We start from the raw sequence: 6,000 nt of genomic DNA, 5'->3' as shown, positions 1-6,000 counted from the left end.
CATATGAACGGAATGAATAATTGCGACTGAGACTCAAATGAGATGTCTACATCAATGATTGATAAGGAGGGCAGGGCATAACTCTTTTATATGTGAAACAACTTCAAATTAAATGGCATGCTAATGCTGGGTGTGTGCAGATCAAGAAGACAGGGGCGGTGGCTTAAAACATGGAGTTTGCTTGGTTGTAAGAGGCTAAGAGCGCATCCCTTAGTTGACTTTGGTAAATAAAAAGATGAAGACCAATAATCTGGGCTAGTTGCGCTATGCTTCATGCAAGTTAATATAATGCTGGGGGCAAGTAGAGCAAGAAGCCAGATATGGTGGATTAAAAGGAGGAGCGAGAAAACGCAATGACATTGCGTTTCTTACTTTCTTTTCATTGCAAAGAAGATTTTTTTACAGTTTCACCCCTCCAAGGAGGGTTACAGGTAGGCTTTACAAGTGATCAGTGTACATCCCAGTCTGGCAGCAAGATGCCACGAAGACCAAGTGCCCCAGCTCTGGCCCAAAGTGTCGCCTCAGCTCTGATCTTCTCGTTCACGCATAGGACTGAAGACCGTTCTCCGTCGAAGACACAGGAGTTGCGGTGCTTTCAGATCATCCAGGGGACTAGGAGCGTCGCAGCACCAAGGCCTTTGCGCATTGGTTTGGGCGTCGCCCACCAGTCATTGAGGGAGGGCTCGTTGTCAGGAGGTCTACAGCTCCGGGGCAATCTGACTGACGGAGCGGCCGTCAATCCACCGGTCCTGCCAGAACCTGCCATTGTGCCCATCGCTGGTGATCATGAGTGTACAGGCGAAGAACAGGCACTGCTCTTGCTGTGTGAACTGCAACTCTAACCCACTCCAAGCCCGGTCCTTGCCAGTCTTGCTGTACCAGAGCCAGTGCATCCGCAATGCCAACCCGGCCCTCTACACTAAAAGGAGGAGCCCTTTTAGTGCTAAGGCAGAACCTGACTACAAGAACACCCAAAATGAATGCATCCCGCACTAAGTCATAAAATTCTATAAAAAATGGAGAAAGTTTCAAAAACAAAGAAAAAAGTGAATGAATTTTAGTAGATAAAGTATTCTATCAGATTCGAACCGAGGACTTACGTCTTAGCACGGCATTACTCTACCACTAATTTTAAAAGCCCTTTATCGGATTTGAACCGATGACTTATGCCTTACCATGGCATTACTCTACCACTGAGTTAAAAGGGCTTTTTAGAGCTGTAATTGTACGTACATGTAAAGAGTTCAAATGTGAAGATGGTATAATAATCCGCTATGATGACAATGCCGCGGTTATAATTGATCAAAAAGGAAATCCAAAAGGAACTCGAGTTTTTGGCGCGATTGCCGAAGAATTGAGAGAATTGAATTTTACCAAAATAGTTTCATTAGCTCCTGAAGTATTATAAATACTAGGATCTACCATAGCGAGGAAACGAAATTGCCCGTATAGGGGAGACGAGGAGGAGGAGGAGATAGCGTAGGAGAGAGGAATTGTTAAGAGGCTCACCGCTCGCTCGGAGCAGGCGTGGAGGTGGCCGGACTGAGCTGAGGAAGATTACGCCGCCCTGGTACGGCGGAGGTCGCGTCTCTCACATCTCGGCGCTCCTCCGGGAACACCCAATCGAGACGGGGCGGGATTTTCCGGCCGGCTGCATGCGGCGGCGCACGAGCAGAGCGGCGGGCTAGGGCGGCGGGCGGGGCGATGGGGAAAGAGAGGGCAAAGCGGATGTGGCAGCTCGCGCGTGTAACACTGGAATGACGCGTATGCCACGTGGACGAATTGACCCATCCACGTCGGAAAAAATTCCTCCCTCATATCAATATTAATCGATGCTAAAATAGATGCATATACAAATAAAATATATCTAAATACATCTATATTAAAATCAAGTAATATGAATGGAAGAAGTATCCAAAATGCTTTAAAAATAAAAATAAGTGAGGTTACCACCCACTATGCTTGGAAGAAACTTGTCACCCTATTTGGTTGGTTGTTTCAGGCTTTGAAGAAACTTACCACCCTATTTGGTTATGTGCTGAATGAGGATTATGATAACATCTTCCCCAAATGGTGAGGTTACTACCCACTTTGAGCATTAATATACCAGACTTAGCCAAAGCACATAGCAGACATTAGTAGCACATAGCAGACATTGTTAAGTACCACATAGCAGACATTGTTCAACACATAACACATATTGTTCAACACGGAAATAAATATTGAAACAGACATAAAATAGGCAGGTTCTTCACTCATTGGTCATGGCCAGCATTGGAGCATGCTGGCACCTCTGGACCACCTTTGTCATGGGGTAGTCGAAGATGATGACCTTGAAGACGTCTCCCTGGAGCATCTTGAACGTTAAGTAGATCTTCACCTGATGAGCAATGGCAAATCCAACCCAACCTTGATCGAAGCAGACAGTGCCTTTGACGTCCATCAACTTCACCATCCAGGAGAAGCCGCTGTTCGTTTTGAGGATGATGGCCTGGGGATGGTGCCAAGGTACTGCCGGATGCATATCATGTTGGGATTGGGAGCATTTCCAACGCTGGAGACAACACCGCTTTGGCAAAGTGGGTTGGTCCGACATCGTCATGTAAATGGACAACCGTCACATGCCTACCTAGAGGCCTCTTGGCAGAGCTGCCTTCTCCAGCTACTGTGTTGGAAGTGCTCTCACCAAAGAGCATGACAGTTCCGCCCATCATCATCTGGAAGCACTGTAAAAAGAAGAAACAAATTCAATGAGCAAAAATAGATGCATGTCCATCCTCATATGATACTATGCTTGTGAGACCAAATGAAAACAAGGCAAATAAGGCATCATACCAATGAACACCACACAAAAAGGGATTGTCTCCAAACTAAGTCTAGTGTACAAACAATATTGTTGCACATGGGACTAGGTTTACGGCCAACCTCTTGCCTTTGATTGTGCCACAAAAAAATTATTAGCTGAAGGAGAAATAGGATCCCAAGCATGATGCAAGCAAAACTGTAGGACCTCAAATCATTAAACTCAATAATTGATGCTATTCAACCAAATACAAGGCACAAGGAGGAGTGTTTGTGCTTTTCTACAAGGTTGGATAGCATCAAGTGTGGTGTTATTTGGTTGACACTTCAAATCATTGACTAAAAAAACAAGGCAATCCTCATTGGGTTCACACATCATATATTCATATCATAGGCCAAAGCAAGTTAAAACGGAACAAAGTTCACAAATCAAACAACAGATCATAGTACATTACACATCACACAGAAACAAGGATCACGGTGCAAATGGAGGCTAATTATCCTACATTACATGGCAGATTATCTTTCATGACTCATCACAAATAGCCCTAATCCTCTTCAGTTTATCCTTATTTACATAACCTAGTTTTAGCAGATCGTGAATGGCATACTCTAACTTTCTTATATCTCTCTTAATGCCTCTCTTTCTCTCCCCCCCCCCCTCTCCTCCTTCCTAGCCCTCAAGATTTGCGCTTGCATTTTGTGCACGTTCTTCAACATAACTACCTGGTTCTTCAAATCATCTAGTTCATCTTGGACTCGGTTCTGAACATCTAGTTGGGCGGTGTGGTCTTGGTCTCTTAGGCCTATTGCTTGACTCAACTCCAACCTCTCTCGTCCGTCCGCCTAACCAAGCGAGAGAAGCACATAACCAAGCGAGACGAGAAAATGGAGGTCACGATGTGACCTCCAAGTCGAAGGGATTCAAAGCCGAGGTGGGAAGGATACTGGTGGTGGCGCACGGACTCAGGAGGTCAACCACTCGCCAGATGCTATACTTACGTGAAGGCGCGACACACTTCTACGGCGTGCACCTGGCACAGACAACGAGGCGATGGTCCGACGGCTAAGCCGCACGGCTGAACAGCGTTAGGTCTGCTATCAGACACATTTGGACTTGACACTTGTGCTAGATTGAAGATGGATAGAAAAGGGAATGGGCTAGCAAAGGGGGAAAGGATATATTTTCTGATTTTTGGTGTTTGGGTAGAACACTAGTGTCTTATTTGACTAATTTATTAATTGTATAAATTGCAGATTTTAACAGGATATTTTTTTAAATAAGGTAGAACCTTTTCATTACCCAGACTTCCTGGAGTTGAACATCACGAATCATAAAAGAGGTTGTGAAAGGGAGATAGAAAAGAGACGGTTGTGCAATATCCTTGTATGGCTGCAGAGTATAGCCAAAGCTATATGCATGTCGAGATGGATCATACAATAACTAAAAAAATAAAGAAATTTAAATAAAAAGATATATTTTTTGCTAGATTCGCTAGCCGCGCCGATGTCCGTAGTCATAAGTCGCGAATATTCACACGAGTGCACGCGCTATGTGTGTAAAGTGTAAGGCATTGTGTGTTTGTAGCATTTAGATATCTACAAGAGCTCTTCTTATAAGTTGGTCTCAATCTTCTTGCATTATCAATGTGGGACTAAAATTGTTGTATAGCTTTGAAGTCTTTAGCATTTTTGTAATGGTTGAAGGCATAGCCAGCTCTTTATGGGTAAATAGCCCATGTGCGACGCAGTTGAGTGAAATGGTCCAGAATGCGATACAGTTTGCGGAAATAGCTCTCATGCGACGCTTTAGCTAGCGAAAATAGCCCAGGCATTTAAAACGGCTCCGGCCTGATGGGATTAAGTTAGGAGAGGCGGGATTTGGTTAGGGCAGGGGGTTATGTGCTCCGACAGGTGGGACCCCATTACTTGCCACGTATCTTCCAACCTCCTCTGCTCGACTCGCCCGTGGTCGACTCGAGCGGCGCCGCCCTGTGCGTCTTCTCCGGTAGCGGCAATTTCTTCTCGGTGGTGGAGCAACATTTTAGGCAGCGACAGAGCTATCGCGGGTGAGTAAATCAGAAACCGTAGTCCCGTTCCTCACTTATTTGGATGGATCTGTGGCCTCACGCTCTGTTTCCCCGCCGATTTGACATGTAGATTAAGGTGCGCGCGGGCTGAATGAGATCGAGGGAGGAGAGAGTAGTGCAAGGTAATGCAACCCACTCTTCTAGTTGTTTTTGAGCTTGATTTGGGCCTCGACCATCTCAATCACAGCCGTTGCCCACCGTTGACAAACAGGGGAGATTTGGCGCCAACTTTCGCAATTATAGTCGAATTCTTTCCGTGCAAGGCGAAATTAGGTGATGGTAGCGTCCAAGACATTGAGAGAAACACAACAGTGAGGTTAGATGTTGAATAGGTAGATATTGATCCACAGGAGCTGCAGAGGTTGGAGGAGGAAGGTCCTGAAGAATTTGGCGAAGAGGATTGGGGAGAGTGTTTTTTTTTGGTCGAGGGCAAGAATTATCACTGGTACGGTTTGACAATTGGAAGGGCGAGTATGTTAGAATTGAAGATGAAGAAGATTTGGTTTCTGAAATGGATCGGCAAGATGGTTGGACAAGCAAAAATGCAACCTTTTATGCAGACCTTATTGATCTCAAATCTAACTCGGAAGTTGGATATGTGGCCTCTAAGTTGGGTGCATAAATTGTAGATGATGAATGAGCTTCACAAACGCAGACTATTCCCATAGTTACTGAAGTGACAGTATTATCTAAATCTGATCCAGCTCCACAAGAGGGGTGTCATGGTGCTACCAAGGTAGCTACAGCGAACTACATGAACGTACTGATTTGGTCATTGCATCAATGAGTGACATTGAGATGGCAACAATGTTTGGCATTCGTGTAGATGACAAAGATAAGGAGAAAGACATGGATGAATCTAAGATGCCTGCTGATGCAAACAGAAATGGGGATGGGTCGTTCCCTAAAGATGTTGATGAAGTGTTGATGCAAGATGCAGCAGATGAAGTAGATGATGCACATGATGATGAACTAGTAAATTTGTATGATAAAGAAAATCAAGTAATTGAAGTTGGGAAATTATTTCCAAACATGGATGATTTTAGGATGTGTTTTAAAACTTATGCAGTGAAAGCTGAGTTTGATGCCAAGACTATGTGGTATATAT

General features: G+C 44.6%; 1 non-coding gene across 1 annotated transcript; it reads right to left on the bottom strand.

Moving 5' to 3' along the window:
- Positions 1-1,136: 1,136 nt before the first annotated feature.
- TRNAT-GGU lies at positions 1,137-1,208 on the bottom strand. Its single transcript has one exon. It is a non-coding gene; the product is annotated as a tRNA-Thr (tRNA).
- Positions 1,209-6,000: the final 4,792 nt, after the last annotated feature.

The sequence above is a fragment of the Lolium rigidum genome, chromosome 7, assembly GCF_022539505.1.
Source record: "Lolium rigidum isolate FL_2022 chromosome 7, APGP_CSIRO_Lrig_0.1, whole genome shotgun sequence".
Classification (NCBI taxonomy): Eukaryota; Viridiplantae; Streptophyta; class Magnoliopsida; order Poales; family Poaceae; genus Lolium; species Lolium rigidum.
The sequence above is the reverse complement of the archived record's forward strand: the minus strand, read 5'-3'. Positions and strand labels throughout refer to the sequence as shown.